The sequence below is a fragment of the Euleptes europaea genome, chromosome 19 (genome assembly GCF_029931775.1).
Source record: "Euleptes europaea isolate rEulEur1 chromosome 19, rEulEur1.hap1, whole genome shotgun sequence".
Taxonomy (NCBI): domain Eukaryota; kingdom Metazoa; phylum Chordata; class Lepidosauria; order Squamata; family Sphaerodactylidae; genus Euleptes; species Euleptes europaea.
In genome coordinates this window covers 12,143,172-12,160,986 of record NC_079330.1, presented here as the reverse complement: position 1 = coordinate 12,160,986, position 17,815 = coordinate 12,143,172, and the positions used below count along the sequence as shown (strand labels likewise).

The following is a 17,815-nucleotide window of genomic DNA, read 5'->3' as shown; positions in this document are numbered from 1 at the left end:
CCCTTTTCTACTGCTACAGGCAGACTAACACGGCTGCCCATTGTGATCTATTAAATGAAGTGTTACGGTTGCTTTTTTCTTGGTAGCTGGTGGCATGATCGGTCCACCCCCCACTCACCCCTCCACCCCGTCACCCAAGGCTTTTTTAGTTCTGTGCATTACTTTGAGGATCTCTTCGACTGCCACCCCAGATTAGTGAAGTACATTTTTTTGTTCAGGCAAGGGACTGTGCCCAGAGGTCAGGGGTGGCATGGGGGAGCTCTCTTCTCCTTTCTTCCTGGCTGGGTGTGATTCTTCCACAAGGGCATCTCTGTTTCTAGTCAATTCACAGCTTCCTACATTCTGACTGGCCGTCCTTAACAACCAATAGACCATCTCAAAGACCTGTCTCAATGATAAAGGTGACAGTGCTGATAACATTGTGGTGAAATAACCTGTGGCAATAGAAGAAGAAGAGTTGGATTTTATATAAGCGGAGGGGCTATGGCTCAGTGGTGGAGCATCTCTTTGGCATGCAGAAGGTCCCAGGTTCAATCCCCGGCATCTCCAGTTAAAGGGACTAGGCAAGCAGGTGATGTGAAAGACCCCTGCCTGAGACCCTGGAGAGCTGCTGCCGGTCTTAGACAATACTGACTTCGATGGTCCGAGGGTCCGATTCAGTATAAGGCAGCTTCATGTGTTCAAGGGCCTTCCGTCTCCCCTCCGGTGCGCTCCCCATACTGCCAGCATTTGCTTCCTTGCAAAAATTATGCGTCACAATATAAGTTGCGTTAAGTTTCCCAAGGGAATAAATGGGGCTGTTTTGGGATGTGAAAGCGGCACTGGGGAGGGGGGCGGTGAAGCCCCTTCTTTGGATGTGTCACGGTTGGGATCAGAATCGAGACCTGCACGCCTCAGCAAGGCACAGAACTTCCACCATACATTGGATACATTGGCGGCTACAAGGACTTTGTATCAGACAAATTGGCCTTGTTCATGCTACACTGAATTCTGGAATGGAAGGAACTCTTAATAACCACAGCTGGTTATTTTTGTTTGAACTTGATTGATGACGTGCTTTCAACTCTTCTGTTTCCACTATGTGCAGTTTACATTTTGTTAGCTGCCTCGGGCCTTGCAGAGAGATAGGATGTGAATAAATAAATACAAATGCTTAACAGAGAGCCACCTTGGTGTAGTGGTTAAGAGCGGTGGTTTGGAGCGGTGGATCTGGAGAACCGGGTTCGATTCCGCCACTCCTCCACGTGAGCAGTGGAGGCTAATCTGGTGAACTGGATTCGCTTCCCCGCTCCTACACATGAAGCAGGCTGGGTGACCTTGGGCTAGTCACAGCTCTCTCAGCCCCACCAGGGTGTCTGTTGTGGGGAGGGGGGGGAAGGTGGTTGTAAGCCGGTTTGATTCTTCCTTGAGTGGTAGAGAAAGTTGGCATATAAAACCAACTCTTCTTCTTCATCTTCATGGGCTGTCTGGAATGGCTCATCATATGAACACACATGAAGTTGACTTCTACTGAATCAGGCCCTTAACTATCATGGACTGTCCCAATTTTCCTCAGCTATATTACAAACCCTGGAAAGTATTTGGATGGGAGACCTCCAAGGAATACCAGGGGTGTGACATGGAGGCAGGCAATGGCAAACCACCTCCGAACGTCTCTTGCCTTGAAAGCCCTGTGGGGTTGCCGTAAGTCAGCAGTGATTTGACGGCAAAAACAACAAAAATATTACAAGGAAGTGTCAGGACTTATGTTTGTATGAAAACAAAACCAAGCACCCAGAACATAGAACCTGGCTGCAGAATGTATTTAATCATGGCCTTGGAAGGCATCCGCTTCCCCAATCCCAGTTCTCACGTGTTTGCTTAATGCATTGCTCAAGACAGCTGCTGGTGCCAGTATTTCTGGCTTGAATAATGCAAAAAGCACGTGGAGGCAGGCTTCATTTGGAACTGTATATAACCTGCTAGAATATCTGAGGAAGAATCCAGTGTGACCCCCCCCCAAGCTTGCTTGCTTGCTGAAACACTATTTGCGTCAGGGATGCAAAAGATCATTGCTATAACTTTGGTGCTCACACTGAGCTGCTAAATTTCGGTCTGAAAGGCCAATGGCAGAATAGCTGTCAGGGCTGTTTAGCTTGGAAAGAAGGTGCTTAAGGGGAGGCATGATAAAGGTCTATAAAATTAGGCATGATTTGGAGAGAGTGGACAGAGAGAAGCATTTCTCCCTCTCATAATACTAGAATGCGGGGTCATCTGCCGAAGCTGGAGGGTGAGAGATTCAAACCTGATAAAAGGAAGTATTTCTTCACACAATGCATCGTTAAATTGTGGAACTCCCCGCCCCAGGATGTGGTGATGGCTGCCTACTTGGAAGGCTTTAAGGGGGGGGGGAGTGGACATGTTCATGGAGGAGAGGGCTATCCATGGTGGCTACTAGTCAAAATGGATACTAGTCATGATGCATGCCTATTCTCTCTAGGATCAGAGAAGCATGCCTATGATATTAGGTGCTGCGGAGCACAGGCAGGATGGTGCTGCACTCGTCTTGTTTGTGGACTTCCTAGAGGCACCTGGTTGGCTGTGTGAACAGACTGATGGACTTGATGGGCCTTTGGCTGATCCAGCAGGGCTTTTCTTATGTTCTCTTAATGTAATCATTTTTGGTAACCTCCCTGAACTTTTTTTTTGGGGGGGGGAGCAAAGGAAGGCCTGAAAGAGTCGTGGTGGAAAAATTAAGGTGTGTGTGTGTTGTTGTTTTCTTGCTGCGCTTCTGACTGGAGGCTCGACTTTTTCCAACGGGAGTGGGTTCCTATTGGAAAGAGTCGAGCCTCCCATCTGAAGGAGGCCGCTTTCCAAATTAAAATAAAAGCATCACGCCACTCTACTGCCCCAGCTCAGCAGGCTCATTTTCCCTTGCCTGATTCTCTGTTGGGAAGGGAGTTGCTGACAGGCGCTGGGCAGCTCCTCCCTTGAGCTACTGCTGGTGGGGAGAGGGAGTCCACTCTGCCTGTAGGCGAAAGTTGAACTCCATGCTCCAGCGCCGGGGCGTGGCTCCGCGCAGGATCTTGATCCTGATTGGCTGTGGGGGGACGAGCCCCCAGGAGCCCACAATCTGGGAGCAGGGTGTGGGGGAGTCCAATCTGGGGCTGGGGGGGGGAAGGGATGTACCAAGGCCATGCTCAGTGCAGGGTGTAATTTGCAGATAGCAAAGGGTTGGAATTTGCACCAAGGCCTTTGAGTGGGATGCAGTCCAAGGAAGGAGAGGGTTAATTTCTGCAGGCGGTGTGGGAAAAGACCTCCTTTCTAAGCCTCTGATTGTTTCTCTCCTTTGCTAGTAAGAAAAGAAAAGTGTGTGTGTGTGTGTGTGTGTGTGTGTGCGTGTTTTCATAGTTAATTTTCATTAGGTTTCCAAGGTGACCTCTTCGAAAAAGAAGATTCTCTTCTTCACATTTAGTTTGGAGTCGAAGTAACAGCCACTAAGCGTGTAGGACATTGTAGTGTTAGAACTAAGATATACCTCCATTCAAAAACAGAATGACTCTGTGGCTCAAAAGCTTTTGCTTTTCGTGCAGGAGGTCCCAGGTTCAATCCCCGGTATCTGCAGTTAAAAGACTCAGGTTGGTGGTGGTGTGAAAGACCTCTGCCTGAGATTCTGGAGAGCCGCTGTGAGTTAGAGTAGACAAAACTGACCTTGATAAGCCAAGGATGTGCAAGTCAGGGGGGCCTTGAGGAAGCCTCTATTCTTCCTCAACCGATCCCTAATTTGGTGGTAATACTGGCCTACCTCACAGGGTTGATGCTGCGATCACTTAGATAAAGTATGTGGAGCATTTGGGTGGGGAATACTGTTTAATACTGTTTATGCATGTTTTGCAATAAAAGTGATAACTGAATAAGTGCCACTTTTTGGTAATTGGTGCAGTGGTTGCCTTTTGCTGAGTAAGATTCTCACATCTGGGGCCATTGTTAAAAGATCGTTGCGGGGTTTTGTGTATTTGCGCGCCGTTTCCTGGCTAGTTTTTATTGGGCTGGATCCTGCCAGCTTTTCAACTCGTTAAGCTACTGCTTAACAGTTTTCGTGTTTAGCAAGGAAGAAAGAAAACTGTAAGCAGTAGCTACTACTAAATAAACTGGGCAAGAAACAATACGCTTCTCAATGGAAATGACATGGAATACAACCGAAGAGGTGTTTTATACACGAAACGGCTTTGAGTGCCTCTAGAGATGGTCCGTCTTGATGTGTTTTTCAGATGAGACTACACCTCATTATTTTTATTACAACTGTGGACATTGAAAATAGGCAATCAGCCATCTTTGAAAACTCTGTTTGTATAGGTTTCTATGCTTGTATGTTTTAGTGTGTTAAGTTTCATTTGCGTAGCACATATAGGACTCACGGGTGTGTTTAGATTTCACTATTTTTGATTGTTAATAAATGCGGTATTATTATATAAGTAGCCAGTCTGTGAGTTCAGTACTGACTGTTTTTGGACATAGATAGCTATTTCTTTTCTTTGCATCTCACTAATCACAACAGCCCTGACGGGTGGGACAGAATCCCTAGGGTTGCCAACTTCCTGGTACTAGCTGGAGATCTCCTGCTATTTCACAACTGATCTTCTGCCGACAGAGATCAGTTCCCCTGGAGGAAATGGCCGTTTGGGATATTGGGCTCTATGGCATCAAAGTCCCTCCCCTCCCCAAACCCCACCCTCCTCAGGCTCCGCCCCTAAAACCTCCTGCGGGTGGCGAAGAGGGACCTGGCAACCCTAAGAATCCCCCATATTGCAGAGAGGTTGTGGCCTGTCTGAAGCCACTCCTGCAGAAGCAGGATTTGAATGGGTGCCTGCCTGGTTGGCAGAGCAATCTACGCCACGCTAGCCCTCTCTCAGCGTGGTCTAATCCAGCATCATAAGCTTTGTCAGGGGAGGACGGCCGCGTCTTTTTACATCTCTGCAAAGCCCCAGACATGTGATCGTGGTAAATAGCTATTACACAACAATAAATAGACGGATTGTTGGCCTTCCCTGTCCCAAGTTGCACCTTGACTGAGTTTCTAGCCAGTGCCAAGCTTTGTTTTTTCTGCAAGCTGATCTCTTCCCACCCTCTCAGTGCCCGGTTTTAGGCATTCAGTGCATTCCACTGGCATTTTCAGTAGATCCTATCTCAATGCTATAGCCAGCGTGGGGTTTGGAGCGGTGGACTCTGATCTGGAGAACCGGGTTGGATTCCCCACTCCTCCACATGAGCGACAAGACGCTAATCTGGTGAACTGGGTTGGTTTCCCCACTCTTCCACACGAAGCCAGCTGGGTGACCTTGGGCTAGTCACAGCTCTCTCAGCCCCACCTACCTCCCAGGGTGTCTGTTGTGGGGAGGGGAAGGGAAGGTGATTGTAAGCCGGTTTCAGTCTTCCTTAAGTGGTAGAGAAAGCTGGCATATAAAAACCAACTAGTCACAGTTCTCTTCGAGCTCTCTCAGCCTCAGCAACTTCACAAGGTGTCTGTTGTGGGGAGGGGGCGGTGATTGTAAGCCAGTTTAATTCTCCTTAAAAGGTAGAGAAAATCGACATATAAATACCAACTTGTCTCCTCCTCCTCCTCCTTCTATTGCATAGCCTGGGCCATGTGGTTAAAGTCGCACCTGCATGACCTAGGCCAAGTTGCCCTTTCCTGGCCTCGGTTTCTCTTTCTGTAAAATGGGCAGAATCGGGACCGATATCCTGTCAAGCACTTTGCACAATAAGAAACGCTGTGTAAATGACACACAGTTGCTCCTGTGTGCGATGAACATGGCGGGATTTTCATCCTGCAGAACGAGACCGGTGTGTGTGTGTGTATGTGTGTGTGGGGAGTCTGGGGAGAACTCCTCGAAAGCTGTTAAAAGCTAGATAAGTGTTGGCTTTTTAGAAGAAAAGGTGGCCGCCCCTCTGCGTCCGAAGTTGAAGTTGGCTGCTTTGAAAGGACTGAGTCACAAGCATAGGAAACAGACTGGGTGTTGGTGTCTGATGCATGTATGACAAATTTGGGCCTGTTTATGTTTATCTGTGTTTTTTAAAAAGAAAATGTGCAGTAACTTCTCTGCATTCGAAGTGGTTTAAAACTTAAATCTCCTCCCTCCCCCCAAACACACACGCACGCACAAATTCAGCACATTTTGGTGCCAGAATTTTATGGTGTAAGTCTGGTTGCTAGCGGTGTCTTTTTAAAAAATAATGTAGTTGGAATTTTTTTTTTTAAGCTACATTTTCACTTCACCACCGGCAGGAGGTTTTTGGGGCAGAGCCTGAGGAGGGCGGGGTTTGGAGAGGGGAGGTACTCCAATGCCATAGAGCCCAGTGGCCAAAGTGGCCATTTTCTCCAGGGGAACTGATCACTATTGGCTGGAGATCAGTTGCAATAGCAGGACATCTCCAGCTAGTACCTGGAGGTTGGCAACCCTATCACTAGGGCACATGCTTACCACGTACAGTCAGTGCATGTGCAGGAAAACAGATTGCTAGGTTAAGAACATATGCTGGATCAGACCAACTTTGGAGACAGACTTCACTCTTAAATACAAAAAAGTTTAATAGAATGTGGAAAAAAATGATCCATCCTCAGACGAATCCACCTCTTCTGTTTCTATACGAGGCACCGTTCTGCACATGCCTCCTAACTGGAAAGCACAGAGTGGGGACTCATGCAGAGATGCAATGGGAAGCCTCTTCTGAGAACAGTTAAATCTAATCTTTCTTTGCACCTGAAGTGACTGAGTAATCTTCTGAGTGAAGGCCGGGATAATTTTATTGCATCCAGTGCAGAAATGCAACAGAACTATTCACCCAGCGTGGTGTAGTGGTTAAGAGTGGTGGTTTGGAGTGGTGGACTCTAATCTGGTGAACCAGGTTGGTTTCCCCACTCCTACACACGAAGCCAGCTGGGTGACCTTGGGCTAGTCACAGCTCTGTTAGAGCTCTTTCAGACCCACCTACCTCACAGGGTGTCTTGTGGGGAGGGGAAGGGAAGGTGATTGTAAGCTGGTTTGATTCTGCCATAAGTGGTAGAGAAAGTCTGCATATAAAGAAACACGACTCTTCTTCTTCAACAACCTGCCCAGAAGAATCTGACAAGGCCTGAGCATTAAATCTTGTAGAGAGGCACCAGGCAACCGCTTCTGCAAGTGAGTTCCTTGGGTTCATCAGAGTGTTTTAAAACAGAATTTCTTTCTCGGGACACACTAGCAGAGATCGCCAAGATGGACTTTGGTCTAATTTTTATATTCTTTGCCCACGTAGGAACATCCAACCCATCCTCTGTGCCTCAGCGGGTGATTTATAATGTACACAGATGACTTAGCAGTTGTTTTTACGTAAGCTGGCTGGGCGGGCTGAAACAACACCATCATATGGGTTGGTGTTGTATTGCAACACATATATCCACACCTAATCCAAAGTAAGTTCAGAAATCTTTTGCTTCTCTATATATTTCCAGGTGCTGGTCCAGGCAGCAAACAATAAGTGGCACATGAACACATGAGGCTGCCTTATACTGAATCAGATCCTCGGTCCATCAAATTCAGTATTGTCTACTCAGACCGGCAGCGGCTCTCCAGGGTCTCAGACAGGGGTCTCTCACATCGCCTACCTGCCTGGTCCCTTTAACTGGAGATGCCGGGGATTGAACCTGGGACCTTCTGCATGCCAAGCAGACGCTCTACCACTGAGCCATGGCCCCTTCCATGAGGCTAGATGACCATCTTTCAGCAATGCTGATTCTGTGAACTTAGTGAGATCATGAGAAGGAGAGCAAGAAGGGCTGTATCGGTGTTTGGCTTTCATGGCCCTTTCTTACATGCCCAAGGTAATGCCGATCGCCACTTTGGGGTCAGGAATCACTTTTCCTCCAGGCCAGATTGGCCAGGGATCCTGGAAGGTTGTTTTTTTTTTGGCCATCTTCTGGGCATGGAGTAGGGGGTCACTGGTGTGTGTGTGTGTGTGTGAGAGAGGTAGTTGTGAATTTCCTGCATTGTGCAGGGGTTTGGACTAGATGACCCTGGTAGTCCCATTCCAACTCTATGATTCTATGATACTGCCAAAATAGCTGCTCTCCATCCCAGAGATGCCAGATACCTGGAGATGCTTTGGTGCCAGAACCAGGATTGCTGAACAGGAAATCACAGAACCTTGAAACCCTCACCCATTTTTGCACAGATGCTCTTATTTTTCCACCCATCATCCCTAGAAGAGGCTCGAGAGCAGCTACCAGGCTGGGTTTGGTTTTCTTCCTTCTCACCTCCAGCAGGTGATTTTGCACCTGGTCTCCTCCCGAGACATCCCTTGCTCTTTCCCCTCACCCAAAACAGCTTAAATAGGTGGAGGGTTGTTCCTAGCTTCTCTCGCCCCCGTTCTGCTCTCTTGCAAAACTGGCCTCACTCAAAAGAGCCCGCGACAAGGAGAGAGACAACAGGAAACCACCACCCCTCTCTTCCTCTGCTATTGTCTCTGCACCTGGGGGGCCAGCGATGTATCACTTCTGCACAGCAAACCATCGCTGGTTGGGGCACCGAGAGCAGGAACGCAGACAAAATGTCGCCTCTACTCCAGCTGTATTCTTCTTGGTAGTTGAAGCAGAGTTGAAGAGTTGGGTTTTTTTATATGCCGACTTCCTGTATCACTTAAGGCAGAATCAAACAGGCTTACAATCTCCTTCCCTTCCCCTCCCCACAACAGACACCCTGTGAGGTAGGTGGGGCTGAGAGAGAGTGACTAGCCCAAGGTCACCCAGCCGGCTTCATGTGTAGGAGTGGGGAAACAAATCCAGTTTGCCAGATTAGCCTCCAGCCACTCATGTTGTAATGCCCAGATATAAGGGCTGGTATAAAATACTATGTACTCATATGCACACACATGGGATCTTTGGGGAAGTTGGCATCCAGGAGCCATGAACCAACAAATCATGCTCTCTGGGCCTGGTACGGCCTCACACCAGTAGAGAAAAAGCTCTAAATTACCTTCAACCTCAGGAATGTGGTTTCTAGTTACAAGCTCACAAGATCAAGCACTCGCTCAGTGAACCCCTTTGGGCAATATCTATAGGCTATGCTATAGACACCTAACGTGTATTGGTGCTTTTGTGTATCAATCTGCTTGTCAGCAGCTATGGGCCTGCCCCATCCGAATGCATAAATGATACTGACTTTCCTTTGTTCGTTGGTGAGTAACCTTGCATCTTATCTGTGGTTATTTCACCCCAGGTCTGTGTTTAGCTACATAAAGAACTGTTGCTTTAACTTAACCTCCTCCTTGTTGTCTATCATTGGACACTATAAGACAACCAGGCATTTCAGCGTGGAGGAGTGGGGAATCGAACCCGGTTCTCGAGGTCAGAGTCCACCGCTCCAAACCACCGCTCTTAACCACTACACCACACTGGCTCTTGCTGTCCGCTCTAGGAAAATGAAACTATACAGCTCTACCTGTGGGCTTCCCTGCGTAGTCTGACTAAAGGCTGTCCCCTCTAGCCACATTGCATTGTGCTTTCACATTGGCACATCATGCTCGGGCAGTGGTTACCTTGGATTCTGAAGCATTTGTGCTAGAAGGGTGAACAGGAATGGGACGTAGATTCCATAGATTGTCTTGTATTTTTAATCCCGTGTTGTTTTCTGCCAGTTTGTCTTCCTTTGTGGCATATAGCGATTTAAAACCAGCAATATTGTTTTAAATATAACCAAGAGCAGTTTCTGGGGCTAGGTCCCTGCGGCCTCGCTGATGGCAATTGGAGGCTGTGCATGCTTACTCAGAAGTAAGCCCCACAAACGTCAGTGGGGCTCATTCACCAGTAAACATGCCTGGGATTGCAGCCTTAGTTGTTGATGTGTAGTGAGAGTCAAACTAAGGTAAGGGTAGTCCCCTGTGAAGCACCGGGTTGATGTCACATCCCGACGTTTCCTAGGCAGACTTTGTTTGCGGGGTGGTTTGCCAGTGCCTTCCCCAGTCATCTTCCCTTTACCCCCAGCAAGCTGGGTAGTCGTTTTACCGACCTCGGAAGGATGGGAGGCTGAGTCAACCTGGAGCCGGCTACCTGAAACCGACTTCCGTTGGGATCGAACTCAGGTCGTGAGCAGAGCTTGGACTGCAGTACTGCAGCTGACCACTCTGCGCCACAGGGCTCTTGAGAGTCAAACTAGCCCCTTCTTGTTATTCAGAAAACCAAGTCTAAAAGGGAAATTTTTCTTTCCTTAAAGAAAATTCTCATGCATGCAGAAGGAAATTCAATGGAGCAAAAGTAATGTTTTCTGAGATGCTGCCATGTTCATGCCAGTGCCAGTGACATTATCTGGCCAACTCTCCAGTTTGCTCTGAGGAGAATTAAATAGCCCGTTTCTCTTCCAGATTCTCTGCCAAGTGTTGCTACTTGTGTGAGAGCCAGTGTGGTGTAGTGGTTAAGAGCGGTGAACTCTAATCTGGAGAACTGGGTTCGATTCCCCACTCCTCCCCATGAAGCCTGCTGGGCGACCTTGGGCCAGTCACAGTTCTCTCTAAACTCTCTCAGCCCCACCTATCTTACAAGGTGTCTGTTGTGGGGAGGGGAAGGGAAGGCAACTGTAAGGCAGTTTGAGACACCTTAAAGGTAGAGAAAAGCAGGGTATAAAAACCAACTCTTCTAATGTGTGGATTAGCAGATTAGTCTGCTCAGACTGGCAGTGAATCTCCAGGGTCTCAGGCAGAGGTCGTTCACATCACCTACTTGCCTAGTCCCTTTAACTGGAGATGCCAGGGATTGAACCGGGGACCTTCTGCATGCCAAGCAGATGCTCTACCCCTGAGCCACGGCCCCTCTCCATGGCTCTCCAGGGTCTCAGGAAGAGGTCTTTCCCATCACCTCCTTGCCTAGTCCCTTTAACTGGAGATGCCAGGGATTGAGCCGGGGACCTTCTGCATGCCAAGCAGATGCTCTGCCACTGAGCCACAGCCCCTCCCCTAGCTCTTGCCAACGATGCCAACTCTTGGCAATGATGGGAAGAGGTTCCGTTAGGAACTCATACCAAATGGATTGGGCCGGGGATGATGACACCCCCTCAGTCCCTCCCCTCAATTGTCACCGCTTAGCAGGTCCTCAGCCTCATGTCCCATCACCCCCGCCTGGTCCCCTTGCTAACGGTAGAATGTGGGTGTATTCGTGGCCCCCAGCAGTCCCCTCCTGCACCTTTTTGCTATGTCCTAATTCTCTTATTTTGGCAGAGGTCTCTAAACTATCTTTTATCTTCATTTGGGGGTGGGGGGCTCAGTGTGATGGACAATGCCGGTGTTGCTGTTCTGTGAGGTTTTCTGTTAAGCTTTGCCAGGTTCCTACAGCTGCGATGGTGCCTTTGAGATTAGAAAAGGGAAGGCAGCAGGAGACCGTTCCTTGCTTGCTTTGATGGAAGCCAAATCAGGAAATACGAACACCGAGATAACTTTTTTCTGTTCCAACACCCTTTCTTGGCAGCGGGGCACATACCTAAGGCCTTTTGCTGGGTCTAAGGAGATGGGCTGCAAACATAACATTGCGGCTGTAGTAGCAATTAAGTAGTTATGCGTGTGAAGTTTTTCCCCCCGCAGTGGGCAGACTGACAGAATAATGGTTTTCCAAATTGTATGCCGGGAAATCCTAACGTTCCTCAGAAGCTTGTTCAAGGAGAAGATCAGCAATGGTTGCTCTTCCCCTGCAATGTGCACTAAAGGAAGTGTTTGGTGTATTCAGTGGCGCGTTGCAGGGTAGCTGCAGAGCTAGGGTTGCCAGCTCTGGGTTGGGAAATACCTGGAGATTTTCAGGGCAGAGCCCGAGGAGGGTGGGGTTTAGAGAGGGGAGGGACTTCAATGAGCTGTAATGCCATAGAATCCACCAGCGTGATGTAGGGGTGAAGAGCAGTGGTTTGGAGCGGTGGACTCTGATCTGGAGAACCAGATTTGATTCCCCGTTCCTCCACATGAGCGGCGGAGGCTAATCTGGTGAACCGGGTTGGTTTCCCCGCTCCTTCACATGAAGCCAGCTGGGTGACCTTGGACAAGTCACACTCTCTAAGCCCCACCTACCTCCCAGGGTGTCTGTTGTGGGGAGGGGAAGGGAAGGTGATTGTAAGATGGTTTGAGTCTCCTTTAAGTGGTAGAGAAAATCAGCATATAAAAACCAACTCTTCTTCTTCCTTCTCCTCCTCCTCCAAAGTGGGCATTTTCTCCAGGTGAACTGATCTCTGTCGGCTGGAGATCAGTTATAATCCTAGCAGATCTCCAGCTACTACCTGGAGATTGGCAACCCTATGTGTATTCAGACAGGACTGACTGTGAAACAGCCCCACAGAAGGTGTCCTAAGATGCCCCAAAATCCTTGGCGATGCACTGGGGTTCTTCAGCAGACAATCTGATGTGGAAAGGATTCCTTATGTAACCCTTCTGCTTGGCCATCAAGAAGGGCCAGCTTGAAGTGTCTAGTCTTGGTTACAAGGTTCTGTGTCTTCCCACTCATAAGCCAGGACTGCAATTTCAAAACCAGGTTATTATTTTTTTGTCCAAAATTTTTACAAGAGTACACCAAAAGTCAGACACAACCACACACACACACAAAAAAGAGGGACGGAGGGAGGGAGGGGGAAAAATAAGTCATGGGGGACAAATAAATAGATTAAATAACTAGTCTTCCAGGCAATTTAAATAAAACCAAATACTTTTTGCCTAACATTTTTGTTAGGATTGTTCTGTTCCAGTACTGAAGAAAGAGGTACCATTGCCCCAAAAAGTTTTCACTGGAATCAGCTTTTCCTTTCCAAAATTGTATTTAAAAGGGTCAAGTTTACTCGTAAGCATAATGCCCCACATTTTATGTTTCTGTAGTTATGGTGATCGTATTTCCTATTACTATGTATGGGTGTGAAAGCTGGACAGTGAAGAAAGCCGATAGGAAGAAAATAGATTCCTTTGAAATGGGGTGTTGGAGGAGAGTCTTACAGATACTGTGAACTGCCAAAAAACAACAACAAATCAGAGGGTTATAGATCAAATCAAGCCTGAACTGACCCTAGAAGGTAAAACGACTAAACTGAGGCTGTCGTATTTTGATCACATTATGAGAAGACAAGAATCACTGGAAAAGACAGTCATGCTAGGAAAAGTTGAGGGCAGCAGGAAAAGAGGAAGACCCAAGAAGAGATGGATTGACTCAATAAAGGAAGCCACAGCCTTCAATTTGCAAGATCTGAGCAAGGCTGTCAAAGATAGGACATTTTGGAGGACTTTCATTCATGGGGTTGCCATGAGTCGGAAGCGACTTGACGGCACTTAATACACACACAGTTATGGTGATGGGCTTGGCTTCAAAAAAATTTAGCCCGTGAAATTCTTGCAGCGGTTAGTGTATTTCTCCCTGTGTCTGCATGTAACCTTTACAGGCCTTTTAAATGACCCTAGTACTGTGGTTCCCGAACTTTTCAGGCCATTTTCTCCAGGAGAACTGACCTCTGTTGGCTGGAGATCAGTTGTAATAGCAGGAGATCTCCAGCTAGTACCTGGAGGTTTTGGAAATCAGTACAGAAACAGGCATAAATAGTGAAATGCAAAGTCTATTGAAAGACAGTCAAAGTGTAGATACAGAAATAATCCAATCCTAATTACATATATACAAAAAGTTCTCATAGGTCTTGTGTGAATTTATCAGTTTCTGTCTTCACCATGGTCCACATACAGGTACCACCAGGAAGAGTCCCACACTGAAGGTAGAAGGGGAGAGTCACCAAAAATTTAAAAAATAGGACAATGGTCTTCAAAAAATATATTTGCGAAGAGACGTAGGCATGACAATCACAGAACAAAAATAATTTGGTGGCACGCACATTTTGCACAAGTGGCCAAAGGTTGCCACATACCAGTTCTTCGAACAACGTCTAAAAATAAATATTAAAAAGTATTAATATACAGTTCTTTGAACAACTTCTAAAAATAAATATTAAAAATATTAATAACCTCAGTTATTAATAGCACATTGAATGCATTCTCAGAAGCTTGCATGTAGCAATTAAGCTTTAAATATATTATTGGCACAAATCCTTGGCACAAAGAGCAGTCACTTTATTTAAAAAAATACAAATGTGTTGCAATTTGGATTGGTTTTAAAAAGTATATGTATAAATAAATTTCTTGTTTATTAAGATTTATTGTCAATCTCCAGGAAGATTTATTGTTGATGCTGGCTTCTTCTTGTGGGGTTGACTGCTTGAGTTGTCACAATCCAGAGGCAAGGATCCTGATTATGCACCACTTTATCTTCCGCTCAGTATTGTGTGGAATTCACTCTTGCTCTATGGTTGTTACACACACCCCTTGAGAGACCGTCTTCTCCCATATTTGTTCCTCCTCCCATGCAATAAAGTCTAATGGGGAGACGTGATTCAGGGTGCCACCAGTATTTAGGGCAAAGTCATCCTAAGCAACGTATTCTTTTCCTATTTAAAAGGTTTCCTGCTCACATGGAGTCATGTGCCCTTTACTCACAACATGCAACCCCGGGTGATGATTTACAAACCTGCCTGAAGCTATCTTAAGCGTATCCTTTTCTCTTTTGTTGGCAAACAGAAGGTAAATAAAGGTTGATAACAGAAACCATCAATACTTTGGTTTTTTTAAAAAATGGTTCTTGTGTGAGTTAGAATAAAGATATCACAACCAACACACTCATTTGCACGCTCAGCTTAAAGTCCTGGCCTTTAGGTTTCTGGTCAAAGCTGCCCTCCCGATGACAGAAAAATTTGTCTCACCTGCCTCATTTTTAACATTGGTGGGAAAGCTGTCATTTTAGCTTAGAAATAATAGATGACGATGCCAGCTGGGAGACCTTGGGCAAGTTACAGCTCTGTTAGAGCTCTCTCAGCCCCACCTACCTCCCAGGGTGTCTGTTGTGGGGAGGGGAAGGTGATTGTAAGCCGGTTTGAGTCACCCTTAAGTGGTAGAGAAAGTCGGCATATAAAAACCAACTCTTCTTCTTCTTCTTCTTCTTCACATTATTATTCTGCAGAAAAAGCACATTCGTGTAATTTAGAGGAAAATGGGCATGAAAGTGGTGGGTTTTTTTTTGCTGGCTGATGCCATTGCAAGGCATAGTACAATCAACATTATTTTGCTATTTATTCTGAAAAAGAAAATTCACCTTTTTTTGATACCAAGCGGGGAAAACTCCCCCTCTCAAACGTTTTTCCTGTGTCCCCCCTCCCAGACCTGGTCTCTAGCCTAGAACCATCTCATTCTAGGAGTGTGCAAATCGCTGAACGTGAGGATAATAATCGGGCCGTCCTTGTCTGTCGCGTCCTCAGCCACCAAAATCTCGTTCACATGGCTCTTTCGCCTTCTTTTTCTTAGAAAATGGTCTCTTTGGCAATTCACCGAGGCACACGTACCTGGCCCTGCTCCGCAACAGAGAGAGAGTTGACGTCGTCGAGGGGGCTTTGGGCACCACGTGAATATTCCAAAGCGGCTTAGGTTGGCCTGTGACGCCTGGATCCCTGTTTTGCTTGCCCCCTAGCCGCCGAAACAGGACTAGGAACGGCCACTTGTCGAAAATGAGTGGGCGAGCGTCCAACTATAACGGTCCATGTTGACCTCCAGTTGGAACAAGCCCCCAATTGTTGTTTGGGCTTAGGCAGAAAGGAGGTTGGGAAGTAGGCTCTGCCAAGGAGTTGAGGGATGTTTAGTCCAAAGGCTTTTCTCTGTTGATTATGGATGAACAAAGGCTCGTTTTCTTCCCACCCTCTCCTGGAAGTCACGTCCCTAGCTAACCTCCATCTTCTCTAGTTACAACCAAGGTCAGGTAGGGACTTGAACTTCGGCTGAGGGGGACATCTTGTGAGACATAGATGAAGAAGGACGGGAAACCCTGTTGGATTCTGGAATCCTGCACTTGGATTGGAGGAAACTCCTAATGCCTTCCTGGGTTTTGTAAGACAGGGAGGGGCTATGGCTCAGTGGTAGAGCATCTGCTTGGCATGCAGACGGTCCCAGGTTCAATCCCCAGCATCTCCAGTTCAAGGGACTAAGCAAGTAGGTGACGTGAAAGACCTCAGCCTGAGACCCCGGGGAGCCATTTCCAGTCTGAGTAGAAAATACTGACTTGGATGGACCAAGGGTATGATTCAGTATAAGGCAGCTTCATGTGTTCACATAAGAAAGGCCATGCTGGATCAGACCAAAGGCCCATCAAGTCCAGCAGTCTGTTCACACAGTGGCCAACCAGGTGCCTCTAGGAAGCCCACAAACAAGACGGCTGCAGCAGCACCGTCCTGCCTGTGTTCCACAGCACCTAATAGAATAGGCATGCTCCTCTGATCCTGGAGAAAATAGGTATACTAGTATCCTAATATCCTAGGATACTAGTATCCATTTTTACTAGTAGCCATGGATAGCCCTCTCCTCCATGAACATGCCCACTCCCCTCTTGAAGCCTCCCAAGTTGGCAGCCATCACCCCATCCCGGCGCAGGGAGTTCCACAATTTAACTATGCATTGTGTGAAGAAATACTTTTAGCTGTTCTGAACCTCTCACCTTGATGACATTCATTCTTCAGAATGATTGCAAGCAGAGTCAGGGATTACTACTGTGCTCCAGCCTTGCCAATCAGTCTGCAAATGTTACTAGTCCACATTTTTTTTACTAGCCCATCTGCCCACGTATGACCTGGATTAGTCATTTATTTCAGTTGATGGTCATGTGCCTTCTAATGTTCAAGAGCATTTTTCACCCCGAAGGCAATTCTGACTTGCTATTTAAAAACTCTGTTTGCATGAAACATTTAATTTGCAAAACACTCACGGCTAACCTTGCTGGCCTCATTGTTGCAGATAAGAAAGTCGAGCAAAGAGACCTGACCAACTCAGAGACTGGGAAGGGAGGGGTATCCACACTGGCATAATGTGCAATTGCAGGAGTCTTCATTAGGTTTTGTTTGAAGCACAGCAGAATCCGAAACATTTGATTTAAGCCAATGCTATACGCTTTACTCGTGTGGTTCTAAAAGCACAGTTGGATTGGGGAATAAGAACGGCCACCTGCTTGTGACGTCGGAATGCAGGTCTGTGTGAGCCGGAGAGCCAGCGTGGTGTAGTGGTTAAGAGCGGTGGTTTGGAGCGGTGGGCTCTGATGTGGAGAACTGGGTTTGATTCCCCGCTCCTTCTCGTGAGCGGCGAAGGCTAATCTGGTGAACCGGGTTGGTTTCCCCACTCCTAAACATGAAGCCAGCTGGGTGACCTTGGGCTAGTCACAGCTCTCTTCGAGCTCTCTCAGCCCCACCTACCTCACAGGGTGTCTTGTTTTTTTTTGGGGGGGGGAAGGTGATTGTAAGCCAGTTTGATTCTTCCTTAAGTGGTAGAGAAAGTCGGCATATAAAAACCAACTCGTCTTCCTCTTCTTCTGGTTTGGCCAGTGTTGACCCCCCCCAACTCCATCATTCAAAACCTTATCATGGCTGTTAAGGTGCCCTTGCAAGCGGGCCTTTCGGCCTGGCCCTTCTTCTTTACTGCTTGGCCGCTGATCTCTGTCAGAAAGCATAAAGCAGCTTTTCACAGACAGCATTTCTGTTCCTTTGTGTTTCTGGCCTGACAGACTGTCTAATAGAGATGAATCTCCTGGGCTTCTTTTCATAAACCTGCATGATAATAACATACCTGTTCAGGCTCTCAATACATGCGCTGTCCGTGAACGTATAATCCCATAGGTGATATGCGCATAGGCCCTTTGAGCATGTCAGGGTCGGAGATGGGTACAGCAGCACACCGCCCAGGTATATGGAAATCCCTAGAGCAGCGGTTCCCAAAC

The 17,815-nt window shown here is 47.2% G+C and overlaps 1 protein-coding gene across 1 annotated transcript in view; it reads left to right on the top strand.

The window, feature by feature from the left end:
* Positions 1-17,815, top strand: part of SLC2A1 (solute carrier family 2 member 1) — a 45,081-nt gene that overhangs the window by 11,112 nt on the left and 16,154 nt on the right. The window lies entirely within an intron of this gene.